This window comes from Mustela erminea, chromosome X, assembly GCF_009829155.1.
Source record: "Mustela erminea isolate mMusErm1 chromosome X, mMusErm1.Pri, whole genome shotgun sequence".
Lineage (NCBI taxonomy): Eukaryota > Metazoa > Chordata > Mammalia > Carnivora > Mustelidae > Mustela > Mustela erminea.
In genome coordinates, this window is record NC_045635.1 from 59,151,642 (window position 1) to 59,173,242 (window position 21,601).

A 21,601-nucleotide genomic window follows, 5' to 3' on the forward strand; every position below is an offset into this window, starting at 1 on the left:
TGACATTATTCGCATAGAGAATGAGAATTTAGAATGAGAAGCAGATTTTATGGGAGGAGATAGGGAGCTCAGTCTGGGATAAACTGAGTTGGAAGTGCCTGGTGGTGTTCTGGTAACTGTTTATCTACCGGGTCTGGGTGGTGAAGGGAGACTTTACTTGCTAATTCCTGTGGTGTAGATATGCCCCTCTGCCCCCCAGCCATGTGATAGCCACCCACTTGCAAAATTTCTCAAAGACCTGTGGAAAGTACTGTCCCAGGTAGTCTGGGATACAGGCTTCTGATGGCATTGCTTAAATGATTTTGGGAACACACCACTGGATTGAGTCAAGATTTTCAGAACTTGGGGCATCAGCCTGGGTCAGTAGATGAAGCATGTGACTCTTGATCACAGGGTTGTAAGTTTGGGTATAGAGATTACTTTAAAAACGAAAAAAGATTTTCAGAACTCCAGTGAAGAAGCAAATGGGTTCATAGAACTGCCAGTCAGAGATCAAGCAGATCAAGAATGAATTCCATGGGACTGAGTGAACTGAAGGATAATTACGACTTTTGTTTGGAATATTGCTGCTGGATTTAAGGAACACTTTTCTTCTAAATTATCTATACTTGTAACAACTGGTAGATCGTTCTTTTGTAAACAGAAAGGAAACATTAATCTTTTCTCCCTAACTCATCTCTCCAGAATTTGAAAACTCTGAGTATTTTTATTTCCGTGGCAATATAACTGTTTGCATAAGTTCAATAAGAATCTGTCCTCTTCCTAATAGGACATAAATGGAAGCATTGCCTATATAACCAAAACTTCAGTCGGAATGTCATATTTGAGAATGATGTGCACAGAATCAGATATGACCAGTTTTAAGGAACTAAGGTTGACTTTATGGAACCAATGCTTGCAAAGCCGTTTTGAGAAAACTGTCCGATACCTAGATTCCAGGGTTCCTAGCCTTACAGGTGAATAAGGAGGGTCACTTCCAGGCAGGCCCAGGAATCTTAGGCTGTTCAGGGAGGAGGGGGAATCTTGAGAAGAGAGGAATTCACCCAAATCTATAGGTATTGCAGATGAAATCTTGTGGCAAGTTCTTGGCTGGACTCCAGAACGCTTTTAAAGGTCTAATGTGAGATTCCTATGAGAAGTTCCAGCTGGGACAGCTGGGTGGCTCAGTCGGTTAAGCATCCGTCTCTGGATCTCCGCTCAGTTCATGATCTCAGGGGTATGAGATCAAGCCCCAAGTTGGGCTCTGCTTCCGGCTGTATGCTGAGTATGGAGCCTGCTCCCTCAGCCCCTCACCCACCAAAAAAAGTTCCAGCAAAACAGACTTTAAAAGGCCTATATGGTCACTTACCATTCTTGCCATATTTATGTTAATAATCAGGCCAAATCTAATGAGATCAGACTTATTTTTTAAGCAAAAATCAAAAAGTTGAGGGTGACTATAGAGAGAAATTTTATGTCTCAATCAAAAACCATAGCATGCCTTTGTGGCTTATTAGATTCTCCTCCTATTCATTGTCTTTGAGCTGTTTTTCAACCCTTGGTAAACTCATTTTACTCACTACCTTGCTATCTCTCTGTAAATTAGACTGGATCTTGTCATCCTACACATTATGTCAGTCCTTACTAATTCTTAATTCCTTTCATCTCCTTTGATATCTGGCAACAACTCTCTAACTTGGCATTTCCAACTTTCCCCCCACTCTCCTGACTTGGTACCACTGAGAACTAAAACCTGACTGCCGAGAACCTTATTGGGACTCCAGGTTGTCTTGTAGCTGACATTTCCCCCAGAATCGAAAGAAGCCCTATAAGCTGAAGCTGGGCAACTTAATGTGAACGTCAGAGGAGTCATCCCCATGGCAGAACACATATGGGCAACCCGTGCCTGCTGTTGTGTGGGCGACGTAGGATTTTCACTGGGAGACTTGCACCTTCCATGCCCTCCCCCAGGAAATAACCATGCAAACTGCCAATCAGGAAGTCTGTAGGGTTGCCGCTATTGTTCTCGTTCCACCACTGAAAGATGCTCTGAGCCCAGTGTACGGACACTTTCTGACTAGCTGCCCTTCAGGCTCAGGAGCTGTATTTATAACTTTCTCTAACCATTAATCTTTGTTTTTTCTTTTGTTTTCATAGACATTCCCTTTACTGAATGCCTGATGGCTCACACCACCCAACAAATATCTTCTACTACCAAATCTCAACAACTGGTTCTTAATGAGCAAAAGAGTGATGAGACAATAAATGGACTTTAATAGTTTAGAAGAAAGAAGGAAGTCTCTTCTTTCTTTGAACAGGAGGGGAGATTGACAAAGACTCTCCCCTTGACCACATTTTAGTCTTCTGTGAGTCCTCTTTTCAGTAGGCCTCAACTGTGGCCCTCACTCTGTCTTTGGCCTGCCATCCCAGTCTTAGCAAAGACTCCTGCTAAATTATCCTCCCACTGTTGGTATCTGATCAAGTTCTCCAGTCCCCACATTTGATGTCTATGTCTTTGGCCTGCCTCTAGCAGGACTGTTAGGTCAGTTAAACAAGAATCCTCCATCCTTGACATCTCCTCTTGGTAATTTTTCACCCACTGATGCCCTCCTTCTTTTCACTGGCTATAAATCCCTACTTGCCTTTTTTTGTATTCAGAGTTAAGTCTGATCTCTCTCCCCCATCTTGAAAACATCTTCCTTATCATTATGTGAGGCAAAATTTGATAATACTTCAAGGAGAAATAGATAAGGCCACTATTACAACTGGAGACTTCAACACCCCTCTGTCAGAAATGAACAGATCCAGTAGGCAGAAAATCAGTAAGAACATCGTTGAACTCCCCAGCACCATCAATTAACTGGATACAATCAACATCTATAGACTACTTTGTTCAACAACAGTGGAACACATATTCTTCTCAAGCTCATATGGAACATTCACCAGGAGAGATCACGTTTTGGACCAACCCCACCCCCCCACACTTTTAACAAATTCAAAAATAGAAATCATACAATGTCTGTTCTCAGACCACAGAATTAAAATAGGAATCAATAACAGAAGAATAACTGAAAAATCACAAAATACATGGAGATTAAACAGCACAGTTCTGAATAACACAGAGGTCAAAGAAGAAACCTCAAGAGAAATTTTTAAATATTTAGAACTGAGGGGCACCTGGGTGGCTCAGTGGGTTAAGGCCTCTGCCTTCGGCTCGGGTCATGATCCCAGGGTCCTGGGATCGAGCCCCGCATCGGGCTCTCTGCTCAACGGAGAGCCTGCTTCCTCCTCTCTCTCTGCCTGCCTCTCCGCGTACTTGTGATCTCTGCCTGTCATATAAATAAATAAAATCTTTAAAAAATATATTTAGAACTGAAAGAAAAACTAAATATAAAAATTTATCAAAATGTGTGGGATGCAACAAAAACAGTGCTTAGAGAAAAATGTATAGCATTAAATGCCTGTATTAGAAAAGAATAAAACGTATAAAATCAGACATCTTAAGTTTCCACCTTAGGAAACTAGGAAAAAAAGAGCAAATCAAATCCAAAGTTAACAGAAGAAAAAAAAAAAAAAGAGGAAGAATTAGAGCAGAAATCAAAGAAATTGCAAACAGGAAATCAATGGAGAAAAATCAATGAAACAGAAGCTGAGTCTTTGAAAAGATCAATAAAATTGATAAGCATCTACCCAGGCTTACAGAAAAAAAAGAAAGAAGACACAAATTACTAATATCATAAATTAAAAGAGGGGTAATCACTATAGATCCATGAACATTAAGAGGATAATAATGGAATACTACAGACAACTCTATGCTCACAAATTTGATAACCTAGATGAAATGGACCAACTCTTTGAAACATTCAAGTAGCTGAAAGAAGAAATAGAAAATCCGAATAGGCCTATATCTATTAATGAAGTTGAATCAATAACCTTTCCAAAACAGAAACCACTGGACCTAGAGGGATGCATTGGTGAACTCTACCAAAAATTTAAGGAAGGAATTACATCAGTTCTCTATGATTTTCATAGAAGTGAAAGGAATACTTTCTAACCCATTCTGTGAGGCCAGCATTACCCTAAAATACCCAAACCAGACAAAGACATTACAAGAAAACCAAGGCCAATATTTCTCATGAACATAGATCCAAAAATCCTCAACAAAATATTAGCAAATCAACTCCAACAATGTATAAAAAGAATTATATGCTTTGACCAAGTGGGGTTTATTCCAGATATGCATGGCTGGTACAACATTCAAAAATAAATTAATGTAATCAATCACATCAATAGGCTAACAAAGAAAAATCACACGATCATATCAATGGATATAGAAAAAGCATTTGATAAAAATCTAACACCCATTCATGAAAAAAAAAAACTCTCAGTAATCTAGGAATAGAGGGAAATTTCCTCTACTTGACAAATAATCTCTAAAACAAACAAACCAACTACAGCTGACATCGTGTTTAATGGTGACAAACTCAAAGCTTTCCCATTAAGATCAGGAGCAAGGCAAAGATGCCCTCTTCAGGGGCTCCTGGGTGGCTCAGTGGGTTAAGCTTCTGCCTTCCGCTGAGGTCATGATCCCAGGGTCCTGTGATGGAGCCCCACATCAGGCTTTCTGCTCAACAGGGAGCCTGCTTCCTCCTCTCTCCCTGCCTGCCTCTCTGCCTACTTGTGATCTCTGTCTGTCGAATAAATTTTAAAAATCTTAAAAAAAAAAGATGTCCCCTTCACACCACTCCTTTCAACACTGTAGGGGAAGATCTAACTAATACAAATGAGATAAGAAAGGGAAAAAAGATTATACAGATTGAGGAGGAATAAATAAAACTGTCTTTGTTTGCAAACGACATGATTGTCTATAAAATCTGAAAGAACTGACCAGAAGTCTCCTGGAAATAATAAGCAATTATAACAAGGTTGCAGAATATAAGGTTAATATATAAAAGTCAATTACTTTCCTCAATGCCAATAATGAACAAGTGAAATTTGAAACAAAAACACAATACTAATTTACGTTAGCACTCCCCCAAAATGAAATATTTGGGTATTAATCTACCAAAATATGTGCAAGATCTATATGAGGATAACAAAACCATAGAAGAATTAGATAGATACTCCATGTTCATGGACTGGAAGGCTCAATATTGTCAAGGTGTCAGTTGTTCCCCACTTGACCTCGAGATTCAAAGCAACCCTACTCAAAAACCTTGCAAGTTATTTTGTAGATATCAGCAGACTGATTTTATGGAATTTAAATGGAGATGCAAAAGACCCAGAATAGCTAACACAATACTGAAGGAGAATAACTAATTTGGAGGACTGTCAGTCCACCAAATGTCAAGACTTATTATGAAGCTACAGTAATCGAGACCAGTGGCATTGACAAAAGAACAGACAAAGAGATCAGTAGAACAGAAAAGGAAGCCCAGAAATAGACCCACATAAATATAGTCAACTGACCTTTGACACAGGAACAAAGGCAATACAATGGAGCAGAGATAGTGTTTTCAACAAAAGATGCTGGAACAGGTGAACATCTATATGCAAAAAAAATTTTTTTTTAAGAATCTAGAAAGAGATATTACACCCTTCACAAAAATTAACTCATAATGGATCATAGAGCTAAATGTACAATACCAAACTATCAAACTCCTAGGAGATAGCATAGAAGAAAACCTGGATGACCTTGGGTAAGTCAACGACTTTTTAGATTCAACAGCAAAAGCACAATCCATGAAAGAAAGAGTTGAAAAGCTAAAAAGTAAAATAAAAAACTTGTTGACAGTGCCAAGAAAATGAGAACACAAACCACAGACTGGGAGAAAATATTTGCAAGAGACATATCTGATCAAAAACTATTATCCAAAGTATACAAAAAACCCATAAAGCTCAATAATTAGAAAACAAACAACCTGGAACGCCTGGGTAGCTCAGTCGGTTAACTGTCTGCCTTCAGCTCAGATCATGATGTCAGGGTCCTGGGATCGAGTCCCACATCAGGCTCCTTGTTCAGCGGGGAGCCTGCTTCTCCCTCTGCCTGCCTCTCTCTCTCTCTCTGACAAATAAATGGATAAAATCTTTAAAAAGAAAGAAAGAAAGAAAAGAAAACAAACAACCTGATTTAAAAGTGGGCCAAAGACCTTAACGGATACCTCATCAAAGAAGATATACAAATGGCAAAGAAGCACATGAAAATACACTCCACATTATATGCTATCAGGGAAATGCGAATTAAAACAGCAATGAGATACTCCCACACACTTGTTAGCTGTCCCAAATCAGAGCACTGACAACACCAAATGGCGGGGAAAATATGGGGCAACAGGAACTGTCATTCATTGCTGACGGGCACACAAAATGGAAGACACTTTGGAAGACAGTCTGGTGATTATTTATAAAACTAAACATATTCTTGCCATACTCTCCAGAAATTGCACTCCTTTCAACCCAAAGGAATTGAAAACTATGTCCAAAAAAACTGCACAAATATGTTTGCAGTGACTTATTCAGAATTGCCAGAACTTGGAAGCAACCAAGATGTCCTTCAGTAGGTGAATGGATAAGCTGTGGTACATCCAAATAATGGGATAATATTTGTTGCTAAAAAGAAATGAGAAGTGCCTGGGTGGCTCATATGATGAAGCGTCTGCCTTTGGTTCAGGTCAAGATCCCAGGATCCTGGATGGAGCCCTGCATCAGGCTCCCTGCTCAGTGGGGAGTCCGCTTCTCCCTCTCCCTTTGCTGTTCCCTCTGCTTGTGTGCTCTCGCTCACTCTCTCTCTCTCTCTGTCAAATACATAAATAAGATCCTTTTTAAAAATTAAAGTATAAAAATAAATGAGCCATCAAGATAAGGAGGAAGCTTAAATGGTTGTTATTCAGTGAAAGAAGCCGATCTGAAAAGGATATCTATTTTATGATTCTGACTATATAACATTCTGGGAAAGGCAAAACTATGGAGAGAGTAACAGTGATTGCCAACAGGAGTTGGGGCTTGAGGGAGGGATGAATAGGTAGAATATAGAGGATTTGAAGGACAACGAAAATACTCAGTATGACACTACAATGGTGAATATATGTCATTATACATTTGTCTAAACCCATAGACTGTACTACACCAAGAGTGAATCCTGAGGTAAACTATGGATTTTGGGTGGTTATGGTGTGTCAATGTATGTTCATCAATGATAACAAATGTTCCACTCCAGTGGGGGATATCGAGAATGGAGTAGGGCAGGAGTACATGCGAAATCTCTCTACCTCTCTCTCAATGAACCTAAAACTTGTCTTAAAAAAAATTAACAATCCACTGCCAGTACAAGCTAACTCTAGCATACCAATAGAGGTACCCGAGGAACAGCCACAAGATGTTTAGAAGGGCACTGGAAACACGGGTCTAGAGCTTTCAAGGTTGGAGTTCCTCTTCCCTGTCACGTAACCTTCTCTGCCAGCCAGTGCAACAGTGTCTTGCGGGACTCTCCAAGGACACACTTTAGCCCAGTTTGCACATGAGTGGCAATATTTCCCAAACTTTAGTCATCTGAGAATGATCTTCACAATTTTTTCCAGATACATGTGACCACTTGTACTGTTATTTAATCAACATTTTTCTTTAAATTGCCCTTCAGTCAACTGCTCCTGCTTTTTATGCTTTTGCTTCCTCCCAAGAAACAATAGTTTAGGGCAACTGGGTAGCTCAGTTGGTTAAGCATCTGTCTTCGGCTCAGGTCACGATCCCAGAGTCCTGGGATCGAACCCCGTGTCAGACTCTCTGCTCAGCAAGGAGTCTGCTTCTCCCTCTGCCTCTGCTCCTTCTCCCGCTCATGCGTGTGCTCGTTCTCTCTCTCTCTCTCTCTCTCTCTCTCTCTGTCTCTTGCACTCTTTGTCAAATAAATAAAATCTTAAAAAAAAGAAACAATAGTTTAGCTCATCCCACGCCCCACCCCCAAAACCTATGAAGAAGATGTCATGCTGGAGACCAACATATTTTCTGTCAAGAAATTCTACATAATCACATTGTGACAGATAGCTATCTCATGAGTTGAGTTCTTGATGAGTCATGGAAATGCAGTTAAGAATGATGTTGAAAAGGGTGCCTGGTTTGCTCAGTGGCAGTGGCTCAGCCTCTGCCTTCGGCTCAGGTCATAATCTCAGGGTCCTGGGATCGAGCCCTGCATCGGGCTCTCTGCTCAGCCAGGATCCTGCTTCCCCCTCTCTCTCTGCCTGCCTCTGCCTACTTTTGGTCTCTCTCTCTCTGTCAAATAAATAAATAAAATCTTAAAAAAAAAAAAAAGAATGATGTTGAAAAATCCATAAATTCGAGCTCCAGTAAGAGTCATGAGAGTCCCATGGGGGTGGGGATCAATGAGGAGAAAACATTAGATCCACATTTCCTATGTACCTCACTACAGGGCACTTTTTTTTTTGTAAGTAATCTCTACACCTAACGTGGGACTTGAACTCACAGCCCCGAGATCAAGCTCTATGGACTGATCCAACCTGGTACCCAGAGGGTACATGTTTATTAATGGGGAATTGTTGAGGGGGGAGCAAAGGGGGGATCTGGACTGTTTAAATACTTTTTTTCTTGTCTCTATAAACCTTTAATTGGATTTATTCACCTCAGCTTAATATGTGTTATATCCACAAATGGTCACTGTCTAGGAACACAGAGGAGGGAATATAATTTCTATCACAAGAAAGGTTTGGGAATCTGAGAAGTCTTGACAGAGGAAATGACATTAGAGCCAGAATTTGAAAGACTAGTGGAAATGCTGGTGAAGGTAGGGGGACCCCTAAGCAAAGGCTTACAGATTTAAATGTTTCTGTAATGTTTGTTGATGCCAAGGGGTTTGGTGCAGATACAGTGCAGGGCTGGACTGTGAAGGGGATCTTTCGGCCATACTAACAAGTTTGGACTTTAACGTAGATAAGGGGAAGTCTTCTGAATTTCTGAAAGCTAGTCATGTGTCCAGAATTGGAAGGAGGAAAACTGTAAGTGCGGACACCAGCTAAGAAAGTTCCATAATTGTCTGAGCATAAGGGGATAAGAACCCATGCTAAGGGAGAAGCAAGATGTTGGAGGAGAGTGAGGCGGAAATAGGGAAGTAAGGCAGCTGAGCTAATTTAGGAAATAAGGATGATGTCTTGATTTTAGCCTGATCATAGTGAAATTATTAAGCTCTTGAGCTCTGAAACCAGGAAGAATCTTGGTTCTGCAACATCCCAGTTGTGTGACCTTAGACACATTATTTAACACCTCTGAGCCTCAGCTTCTTCATCCACAAAGTGGGCTCAGAAAATACCTACCATATAGGAAGGACTAAGCGGAGTAAGCACTCACAAAATGTCAGCTATCATTTTTAGTATTACTGTTTATACAGCACGCTAAGTCTCAGTAACTGATAGAAATATCCAAGAGGCGTTGGAAATGTGAACCAAAGTGCAAAAGGAAAATTAAATCAGAGGTTTCTGATTCACCTTGTGGAGATAATAGTGGATCTCAGAGAGTGACTGAGCCTCTGTGAAGGGCAGAGAATGGAATTTTGCAGAACGTTTGCATTGAGAAGTGATAAAAGAAAGGGTTCAGAAAATTAGAGGCACAAGAGGGAGGGAGAGGTCCTTACCATAGAGAGGATCTGCGAATTGCCAGACCCAGCAGCTTCACCCAAGTCCTCAGTCCCTGACACCTCTGCAGCATTGGACGCAAGTGACCTCTTAAACCCTTCTTTTGGAAACTCTCTTGTTCAGTTTCCATGGCATTCTGTTCTCTTCTACCTTCTCTGATAACGGTTAGAAAGTCTCCGCCGCAAGCCGTGTAGCTTACTGGTTCCAACCCCTTCATTGTACAAAGGAAGAGACTAAAGAGCCAGAAAATGGAAGTAGCTTATTCGAGGTTGTTCCTTCCTCAATTGTTCCTTCCTTGTCTGTTTTCTTCCCCCCTTTTCTCACTTCCCACAGTCCTTTGCACGCTGCTCTCCTATACTCACTTCCTCTTTCCTCTCATCTGTTTCCATAGCTTTCAGGTCTTAGGTTGCCAAACTGAACTCTCCTACCTTGCCTCTCTCCAGAGCTGCTCTCCCACCCTTCCAAGAGCTAGCTAGATGTTCCCTGAACACATTGCACTCGGCTATATGAAACATAATCGTTCCAGATAAGGAAGCTAGCTTCCTTCTTTGACTCCACCATCCTATTAATGGCACCTCCATTCTCCTAGCCAGCTAATCCCTTACCAGATATGACAGGTTAGTCCTATATAAATGTCCACGTAGTGCAGGGGTTAAGCACACTGCCATTAAGGGACAGAACTGCCTGGGACCAAATCCTGGCTCTGTGGCCTTGGATAAGTGACTTAGTCTGAATCAGAGGCCATTAGAACCAGGAGAGACCTTAAAGATATATATTTCTGGGGATGCCTGGGTGGCTCTGTTGTTTAGGCATCGACTCGATTTTGACTCAGGTCATGATCCCAGGCTCACGAGATTGAGCCCCAAGTCAGGCTCTGTGCTCAATGTAAAGTCTGCTTGGGATTCTGTTTCTCCCTCTGCCTTTGCCCCTCCCCCTGCTCTCTCTCTCTCCCCCCCCCGCCCTCTCTCTCAAATAAATAAATCAATAAAATCTTTTTCTAAAAGATAATCAATAAAAGATTTTATTTATTTTTTAAAGATTTTAAAAATAATATTTTTAAATGGAGATGGAGATGGAGAGATGGAGAGAGAGAGCACAAGCTGGGGGAGCGCCAGAGGGAGAGGGAGAAGCAGGCTCCCCGCTGAGCAAGAAGCCTGATTCGGGACTTGATCCCAAGTCCCTGGGATCATGACCTGAGCCAAAGGCAGATGCTTAACTGACTGAGCCACCTAGGTGCCCCGATAAATAAAATCTTTTTCAAAAATATACATACTTGGGGCACCTGGGTGGCTCAGTGGGTTAAAGCCTCTGCCTTTGGCTCGGGTCATGACCCCGGGGTCCTGGGGTCGAGCCCCACGTCGGGCTGTCTGCTCAGCAGGGAGCCTGCTTCCACCTCTCTCTCTGCCTGCTTCTCTGCCTACTTGTGAGCTCTGTCTGTCAAATAAATAAATAAAATCTTTAAAGAAAAAAAATATATATATATACATATTTCTTCAAATTTCACCTTTTTCAGAAAAGAAATGTGCATCCCTGAAAAGTAAATCCCTATAGCCTGCAAAAAGGAGTCAGGACTGGAATGTTCTACACCAGTATTGCCTCTCGCTACTCTATTGGATCTGTCACCACTGCCACCTCCCGAATAAGATATTTATCACCTTGTGCCTGGATTATTGACACAGTCCCCTCTACTCTTGCAACCTCTCATCTACCCCATCCCCCATTCATCCTGCCAAGTTAATTGGCATCATTTCCATCTGGTCATTCTCCTCGCTGTAGAGCTTTTAGGGGTTCCTCGTTGCCTACTAGATAAAATCCAAATGTCCAAGCGAGGCATCACAACTCTTCCAAAATCTGGTGTCAGCCCACCTGTTCATGCTTCATTACCCACACTGTCTTTTATACCCCAAGGCCCAGCCATGCCCAAACTCTGTGTTCCTTGAGCAGCTCATGTACCTTCATGCCCTGTTGCCTTTTTACATACTGTTCTCTGAACTTTGAGTGTCCTCACTTTGATTTTTCTCCTGTCAAATTCTTACTCAAGGGCCAACTCAAATATCCTAGGGCATGAAGACTTTTCAGGTCCCTAGTCCGAATGAACATCTATGGTAATATATGTGACAGGGGTTGCCATCATAGATTCGGCTTGTAGAAAATGTGAGTTCCCATCTCCCTCTTCCTTTTTTTCACTTGTGTTCTCACAACATACTGCTTATACCTCTGCTTACCTTATATTAGACCTGGTTATTTAAACAATAGTGAGACTCCTCTCATTCGCCTTTGGGAATAGCCCCTAACAGAGCTCCTGGGACACAACAAATATTTAATGAAATGAAGCAAAAACCTTGGAGCCAAGTCTTGAGCTGCCCCCTCATGAATAATTCAGCAAGACCAATTCCTGTTGCTCAACATGGAGAGACACATTGAGAGAAGAGAATTCTGGGAGAGCTTGTTGGTAAGTCTCCAACAGTGTGCTTTGAAACAGTCTCAGTAACTTTCAACTTGACAGGTAAGTTTCTTATCCCTACATTCTTTAAGGTGAGCTGAAGTTTATGCAGGACCCTCACCCTCCCCACCCCCCAGCCCGAGGCAGTGAGTGGATTACCATTAAGTGAAAAGCCGTGACCAGTGCTGAAGAGGTGAAAGCAGGAGCTCTTTGGAGCCATTTATAAAAGGGGGCTACCATCATCCATTCCCTGGAAAGGGAATCTTGACTGAGGTCGTCACATCATTCCCCTCGGAAGAATAGGTAACCATGATGGATGATGCAGGCCAAGTAGCTTGGCATGTGTGACAGGCCTTTATTGTCTCTCAGTGGTGGGATCTTCTCCAGGCCATTCTGGACACAGCTTTTAGCTAAGGCTGCTGTACAGCTCATTCCATTTCTGGAAGTGATGCCTGGGGAATGGCCAAGATGAAAGATGGCTGCATTACATGATAGCAGCTTCAAGACAGGCCTCAAGTTCACTCCCTTGTTGGCCACCTCCATTCATTCATTCAGTTGTCATTTATCAGACACCTACTGTGTGCCAGGAACATAGGTTCTGATACAGAGATGAATGGCCCCTGCCCTTAAACAAGTATTATTCTAATGGAGGAGACAGACAGGGAAATGGACAATATGGGGGACTCTTATAAGTGCCATCTCAGAGAAATACAGTGCAGAGGAGAAACGGGGATAGAGAAAGTGGAGGGAATAAAACCTAAACTCCTGAATGTAGCACAAAAACCCGCTAGCTATCTCGCACCACTCCTCAGTCTTTGTATGTGCAGAGATACACATACACATTGTATTAGCTATCTGAGCTAAGTTTCAGAGAATGAGGAAGAGTTTGTAAAGAAACAGGGAAAAGCTGGGCGCCTGGGTGGCTTAGTCGGTTGGTTAAGTGTCCATGGCTCAGGTCCTGATTCCAGGGTCCTGAGGTCGAGTTCCCCGTTGGGCTCCCTGCTCAGCGAGGAGTCTGCTTCTCTCTCTGCCTCCTGTTCTACCTGCCTATGCTCTCTCTCTGTAATAGATAAATGAAATGTTAAAGAAAAAAAGAGAGGAAGAAAGGGAGGGAGGGAGGAAAGAAGGAAGGAAAGAAGAAAGAAAGAAAGGAAGGAAGAAAGAAAGAGAAAGGAAGGAAGAAAGAAAAAGGTGTTATGGGCAGATTTTCTTCCCAAGGCAGTAAGGAGCCAATGGAGGGTTTTAAACAGGGAAGTGACATGATTAGGTATCTATTTCAGAAAGACCACTCACTCTGAAGAATGTTTGGAGAATGGATTGGAAGAGGCCATGAATGGAGGTCGGGAGACAGGAAATTGGTTTGCCAATCAGATTGTAACATTATCCCAGAGTCTGTACTAGGGTAATGGAAGTGAAATAAAAAGGAAGAGAAGAAGTCAAAAGATATGAGGAGGTAAAACCTACAGGGTTTAGTTATTTATTGAATATGGAGTATAGGAGAGTGAACAGGAAGGGGACACTCACCTTCTCCCCAGATGCTTGGCTTGGGCAGGGAGTGGATACAACAGGATTCAATGGGATAAGGAAACACTAGAGGAGCAGCAGGTTTGAAAGCAGGAGAGGTGAGATTGACATTCAGTATACATGTATTTGGAGACCAGAAATGAGGTGTGGCCTGAAGATACAGATTTGCAATTGTTAGTAACTGAAGCCATGGGAGTGGATGAGACTGCTCAGGGAAAGGTTCAAGAGTGATGAGAACAGAGACAAGAACCCTGAGGACCAGCCCAACATTTAAGGAGGGGAATAATGGGCACTGGCTGGCTCAGTTGGTAGAGAATGTGGCTCTTGATCTTGGGGTTGTAAGTTCAAGCCCCACTTTGGGTTGACTTAATAAAAAACATTTTGGTGGAGGGTGCCTGGATGGCTCAGTTGGTTTAGCATCTGCCTTCAGCTCAGGTCATGATCGTGGGGTCCTGGGTTCGAGCCCTGTGTCAGGCTCCTTGTTCAGCGGGCAGTCTGCTTCTTATTCTCCCTCTGCCACTCCCTGCCTTATTCTCTCTCTCTCAAGTAAATAAATCTTTAAAAAAAATTTTTATGGAGTGGAGTAAGAACAAAGCATGAAGCAGTCAGAGGTAGGAGAGAGATCAATAGAGTAAAGTGTGACAAAAGTCAAAGGGCATTTATGTGGCCATAAACCAGGTTTTAGAGAAATATTTAATGGCATTTTTATTTTTATTTTTTAAAAGAATTTATTTTTAGGTTATCTCTACACCTACATGGTACTTGAACTCACAACCCTGAGGTCAAGAGTAGCACGCTCCACTGACTGAGCCAGCAAGGCATCCCTTTAATGACATTTTTATTTTATTTATTTTGTCTTTTAAGGTGTTTTTTTTTTTTAAAGATTTTATTTATTTATTTGAGAGAGAGAGAGTGAGAGAGAGCATGAGCGAGGAGAAGGTCAGAGAGAGAAGCAGACTCCCCGTGGAGCTGGGAGCCTGATGCGGGACTCCATCCTGGGACTCCGGGATCATGACCTGAGCCGAAGGCGGTTGTCCAACCACCTGAGCCACCCAGGCATCCTAAGGTGTGTGTGTGTGTGTGTTTTTTAAGATTTTATTTATTTATTTGACAGAAGGAGATCACAGGTAGGCAGAGAGGCAAGCAGAGAGAGAGAGAGAGAGGAGGAAGCAGGCTCCCTGCCGAGCAGAGAGCCCAAAGCGGGACTCGATCCCAGGACCTTGAGATCATGACCTGAGCTGAAGGCAGAGGCTTAACCCACTGAGCCACCCAGGCGCCACCTAAGGTGTTTTTATTAAGACATGGGGACAGGACACATGGGCAGAAAGAGCTACCTTTAATGACATTTTTATTTTTTATTCTTTTAAAGATTTTATTTATTTATTTGATAGACAGAGATTACAAGTAGTCAGAGAGGCAGGCCCAGAGAGAGGAGGAAGCAGGCTCTCCACCAAGCAGAGAGCCCAATGCGGGGTTCGATCCCAGGACCCTGGGATCATGACCTGAGCCAAAGGCAGAGGCTTTAATCCACTGAGCCACCCAGGCGCCCCTTTAATGACATTTTTAAATGGTCATGTTGTAATGGCAAATGAGAGAGAATATAAGATAATATGTGTTGCAAAAAAGAGACTGGTGGTTGCCAGAGGTGAAGAGATGGAGGGTGGATGAAATGGGTGGAGGGGATTGTAAAATAAAATAAAATAAGTCATGGAGATATAATGTACAACATAGTAACTGTAGCCAATTACATATCTGAAAGTTGCTACAAGAGCAGATTTTAAGGGTGGCTCAGTCAGTTAAGCATCTGCCTTTGGCTCTGGTCATGATCTCAGGGTTGGGGGATCGTGCCCTGCATCAGGCTCTCTGCTCAGTGGGGAGCCTGCTTCTCCCTCTTCCTCTGCCTGCCACTCTGCCTACTTGTGCTCTCTCTCTCTCTCTCCCTCTCTCTCTGTCAAATAAATAAAATCTTTTTTTTTTAAAGATTTTATTCAGTTATTTGACAGACAGAGATCACAAGTAGATGGAGAGGCAGGCAGAGAGAGAGAGGAGGAAGCAGGCTCCCTGCTGAGCAGAGAGCCCAATGTGGGACTCGATCCCAGGACCTTGAGATCATGACCTGAGCCGAAGGCAGCGGCTTAACCCACTGAGCCACCCAGGCGCCCCTAAATAAAATCTTTAAAAAATAATAAAGAGTAGATATTAAAATTTCTCATCACAAGAAAAATGTTTTTCTAACTATCTATGGTGACAGATGTTAACTAAACTTATCATGGTGATCACTTCTCAGTATACACAAATATCAAATCATTATCTCATACACCTGAAACTAATATAATGTTATATGTCAATTATATCTCAATAAAAATATGTATCATCTGATGACAATTGCATTTTAAGAGTACATGTAAGGGGGGGGCACCTGGGTGGCTCAGTGGGTTAAGCTGCCGCCTTCGGTTCAGGTCGTGATCTCAGGGTCCTGGGATCGAGCCCCGCATCAGGCTCTCTGCTCAGCAGGGAGCCTGCTTCCCTCTCTCTCTCCCTCTCTGCCTGCCTCTCTGCCTACTTGTGATCTCTCTCTGTCAAATAAATAAATAAAATCTTAAAAAAAAAAAAAGAGAGTACATGTAAGGGGGCACCTGGGTGGCTCAGTGGGTTAAGCATCTGCCTTCGGCTCAGGTCATGATCTCAGGGTCCTGAGATTGAGTCCCACATAGGGCTCTCTGCTCAGCAGGGAATCTGCTCCTTCCTCTCCCTCTGCCCCTTTGCCAGCCTGTGCTCTCTCTTGCTTTCTCTCTCTCTCTGAAAAAAATAAAATAAAATAAAATCCTTAAAAAAAAGAAAAAAGAAAGAAAATGACTCTAAGGTTTCACACCTGTTGGTGAAGGTTGTTATCTCTGGTGATTGTTACGGACTATTGTAATTTTCATCCTTGCGATTTTTTTTTCCAGTTTTTCCATACAGGACATGTGTTCCATGTGTAATTGGCAAAGATAAAAATATAAAAAGGGAAAAAAACTCAAAGGAGAAGAAAATGTCAAGGTGGGAGTGGTCAACTGAATCAAACACATCAGAGGCAGTAAGACTTGTTCTGAGGGCAGGCCATTGGATTTAGCCACAAAGTGCCCGTGGTGAAGACTGTTTCAGTGGAGTAGGGAGTGGGGACAGAAGCCAAATGGGAGTGGAACCGAACCACAAATTGTAAGTGAAGCGGAGACAGCAAGTACAGAAGCGTCTTTCAAAAGACTTGGTAAAGAAGGAAAAGAGATAGGGCAAGAGCCCAGTTGAAGATACCATCCAGTTTGAGAATCCCACACCGTTTGGTGGCTTTAAGCGCCCTGAAGAGAGGTAGGTTGCGAAGGTCTTCTGACATTCAGATTTCCAGTGGGGTGGGAGGGTGGATAACTGAGAGTGGAATTGGAAGCAGCAGCCCCTCAGGGAATCAACATCAGAAATTGCTCTTAATGGCTGAGAGGCAAACTTTTTGTCACTTCAACTGAGCAGAACTCTCCAGGGAGACTTGTGTGGCTAGGTAATTGAGAATGTGAGTTGATTTCCGCCTCCGCAAAAAAACCTTGGGATGAGTATGAAATAATCGTGGGAAGTTCTCGTGACCCATGTGTTAAGAGTCAGGGCTTCAAGGGATGGGGTACCTGGGTGGCTCAGTGGGTTAAGCCTCTGACTTTGGCTCAGGTCATGATCCCAGAGTCCTGTGATCAAGTCCTGCGTCGGGCTTTCTGCTTGGCAGGGAGCCTGCTGCCCCCCCCCCCAACTCCACCTGCCTCTCTGCTTACTTGTGATCTCTCTCTCTCTCTCTCTCTCTCTGTCGAAAAAATGAATAAAATTCTTCTTCAAAAAAAAAGTGTCAGGGCTTCTTCAGGAAGGTGTGGAGCTCGGTTCTGTAGACAATATTGTTCTGTAGGAATAATGTCAGACCTCAGCGCATTCTAGGGCTCGATCTAGCCCCGGATCTGTGAGATGAGATGTCAGCAGTGAGAAAGAGCAGTTGGTGTTTATTGTAAAGCACTAGCTCAGATTCAGAAATCAATAACTGCTTGACATTCTGAAAAGCACCCTTATGCTAGCAAATCCAGTGCCACTGAGCACTGATTTCCTAGGAGACAACGAAGTCGCTCAATCATCCTTCTCTCCTGTAGGAAGAAAACAGCCAATGGAGGCCTAGGCAGAGGATCCGAACCTCTGGCTCTACGTCTGAAGCGGATACCCCACAGATTATAGAATCTCGACTCTGGATTGTTCTGCTTCTGAAGCCGAGGGAGGAGAATCCTAGGGACATTCAACTAGAAGAGGGTTTCGCTCAAGGAGGCGCGGGCAGCGATGTCTTGGAGGAGAACCATAAGCCCTGAACGAAAGGCAAGGAGGGGATGGAAATTGAAGTAGGACAAAAATCTTGGCTTGGGAGCCTTGGGAGTGGGATGGTTCTGTTCAGGTGCAACAAACAGATAAAGGATAGTAGGTGAGTTAGAACAGAGCATGTTCAAGATGAAGATGTATTAGAGCTTACTGTTTTATATGGTTCTCTTAAAGCAAGTGTACAGGACTAGATCCTATCTTCCCCCTTGAGATGTCCCCCCACCACCACCCTGCCCTGAATTGGCTGAGGCTGGAGCTGAGTTGGCTCCTTGTGAGACACAAAGCATGGGAGTCAGCCTTGGACTCAAGCTCTTATGGATGTCCCTCGGGCTCACAGTTTTCTCCCTGAACCAGGTGCTAGAATCCACACTGGTGGAGAGCGGTCCAAGAATCCCTCTAACACATACTATGGCTCCCTATCCCCCACAGGAATGCTGGATGTCTGTGGCCAAGGAGGTGGGGGGCTTCAGGCCGAAGGCAAGGGATTTCAGAGATCTGGATGTATCTAGGAGTCAGTCCTCTAATTTGTAGCAGGGTCAGTGTGGGCGGGTGGAGTAGGAACAAGACCACTTGGATTTTCCCACCTGGCCAGCACACCACCCCTTCTATGAGCAGCGCTTCTCAGCAGAAGCCTGGGCGTCTAGGGTGTCGTCAGCAGCCTGGCACTTCCCTAGGTATTGACTGAGAGGTGCTGGGTGGTTCAGGGAAGTAGCAGGGATCGTGGTTGTGATGGCCAAGGCAGGGGGATTCTGGATGAGGCAGGCATTCGTGGTGTTACTGTTGGAAAACTTGGCTGAGGTCCAAGGAGGGAAGGGCAGAGGAGTCCAAAGAGTAAGCAGAAATGGTGAACACCAGGGCTTCTATTTGGGGCTAGGTTTACATGTTTTATTAGATCATCGGTTTGAGGGTATGGGTGAGAGATCAGTAGATTCCTGTTCAGAAGACCTGGGAATGGTTCCTATAAAAAAGCAAGATCTCCTGTATATACAATATGATTTCAATGATGGGAATGTGTGTATATAAAGAAAGAAAACTGGAAGGAAAGGACTAAGCCACTAACCACTTAATGGGCAGGGCCATCGGCTCATGAGGTTGACTGCCCAAACTTGGATAATTAGCAGAGGGAGCTAAATTCTTCTGCGACCTTTCCACCTCTCCCTTCAAACTTGACACTTAGCCCTATGTTTCTGGCCGGGACCTGGACTTCTCTCTGATTCTTCACCCCTACCACATTACCTCTAGTCTCCTTGGGTCAAAATCCAAGACAGGATTCAACCTGGGAACTTTCTACTCCTCCAGAACTCCCTGAGTCCTGAAGTTCACACTCTCCCCCCAAGAGCAGAAGGATAAAGAAACGGATATCAAGGGGCACCTGGGTGGCTCAGCGGGTTAAAGCCTCTGCCTTCGGCTCAGGTCATGATCTCAGGGTCCTGGGATCGAGTCCCGCATCAGGCTCTCTGCTCAGTGGGGATCCTGCTTGCCCCTCTCTCTCTGTCTGCCTCTCTGCCTACTTGTGATCTCTGTCTGCCAAATAAATAAATTAAATATTAACAAAAAAAAGAAAGAAAGAAATAGACATCAAGTTGTAGTGGCTGAAACAAGCAACATAAGCACAGGAGGCCCAAAGTTCCAACTTTCTGTTTCAGTTTCTTCACTTGGCTACCTGGTCTGGTGAAAGGACATGGAACTTTCTGGAATCTTTTGCAAGCATACCTTCTGTTGGTGCACTGATCAGACATCAATGAGCCAAGTACCATCCCTCAAACCCCAGGAATTAGGGTCTTCATAAAACACAAAAAGATGAATTCTAAATTGCAGGGAGTGGATATGGTGTTGGTTCAGGCTCCGTTCCCAGGAAATCTATGAGCAACAAGAAGAACCCTCTCACCTTCAGGCCTTACTCTTGGTAGAATGAGTGTGCCATCCTATGTGGAGCTGGTTGTAGGAGATTTCATATAATTAGGTCTTTTTTTGGTTGGGGCGGTGAAACAATTTTGCTTTTCTCCACACTCTAAACTGTCTTTAGAGCTGAACGTATACACCTGTCAAGTGAATTGATGCCCTATGTGGGTATAGTTCTTCAGAAACCCCCTCGAGAAAATATGGATAACTCCGCCGAGTTGACCTCCTTTTTTATTTTTTTAAAATTTTTATTTATTTATTTATTTATTTGAGAAAGAGAGAGAGCATGAGCAGTGGAAGAAGCAGACTCCCCACTGAGCAGGGAGCCCAATGCGGGGCTCGATCCCAGGACCCCAAGACTAGGACCTGAGCCAAAGGCAGACACTTAACCAACTGGCCAAGTCATCCGGGAGCTCCAGGTTGACCTCTTTTAGAATATGAATCCTGGGGGGAATACAGACTCATTCACATAATTATGTGTCTTTTTAAAAAAGGATTTGTGAAAACCAACACCAGTTAGGAATACAGGACCACTTGCATCTTTCCCTAGCAGCCCTTACTGGAAAGAGTTTGCATAAGCCTTCCCCAGATTGAGCCGTGGGGTGGGGACTTTGGAAATGGTCTTCAGATTTTCAGGGTTAGCTGTTTCCTCAATCCTATGGACCCATTTGGGAAGGGTTTTGACCTGTGTGTCTTAAGCAACATTTGTGTTGGAAGCTGGTCCCTTTGATTTCCGAGCCATACAGCAATGCTGTCTCATTGATCAAAGCCATACAAAATGCCACATTTTGTTCGGTAATGAGGCCCAGGGATGGGCCGGCTGATGGACTCCACATGTGAGGCAATGGAGGAAGTCTCAGGATTCCCACTCCGAGGCAAGAAGCCCCACTCCATGATGGAATGATCAGAGCCTCCCCAAGCCCGCAATTCTGATGGGGTCTGAAGCTCTGAACTTAGACGATGTGGCTGGTGAGAAGTGCTCCTAGATAATGGGGATTGGTTCCCTCTATTGTCTGTCCTGGCCCTGGGGGGAACAGGAATGGGGAAAGCCCTCTTTTGGACTGATGTTTGAGCCATCCCAGAGACAGCATGTTTTGAGACCTAAAGAAGCTCTCCCTGAGTGAATCTGAGGAAGTAAGCAGGCAGCTGTAAAATTTTAAAACATTCTCCCCCAAACACCCATTGTAGGAAGAAAGCGTGCTTAGGATTCAAGGCAGAAGCTGATTTTAGCTGCTTCCCAGGAGCAAATGGATTTACATTGCTCGCTGTAGTACAGTTTTCCTCCTGCCCACCTCCCACCCATGCTCTCCCTTCTTGCTCCTCGCTTTTCCTCTCTCTTTTTCTCTCTGGCAGCGGCAGGACCCCATCCAGAAGACGTGCGTAAGTCACAGTAAATAGGAAGAGGACAAGTCGGTCCTAGCAAGCATTTTTACAATACAGCTATAGACTATTCAAATAGACTTCCTATAGCCTAGAACTACACACAGAACAAGACTCACCCTAGAGAAATCCTGCCAGAACTCCAAGGAACAGTGAGTACACACTGATATTGACCCACAGTTTCCCTTCCTAGGAGCTCTGCTAAAGGCGCTCTCTCTTCTGGTCAAACAGGTCTGCCCACCATTCCCTAAACACATCTCACTGCTTGCTGTCCCCTGGAATGCTTGGACTCTCCATCTCCTTTATGACCCAAGTTCAACTCTGCCTCTTCCACTAAACCTTACCCTCTTCTCCTACCTTGAAATGC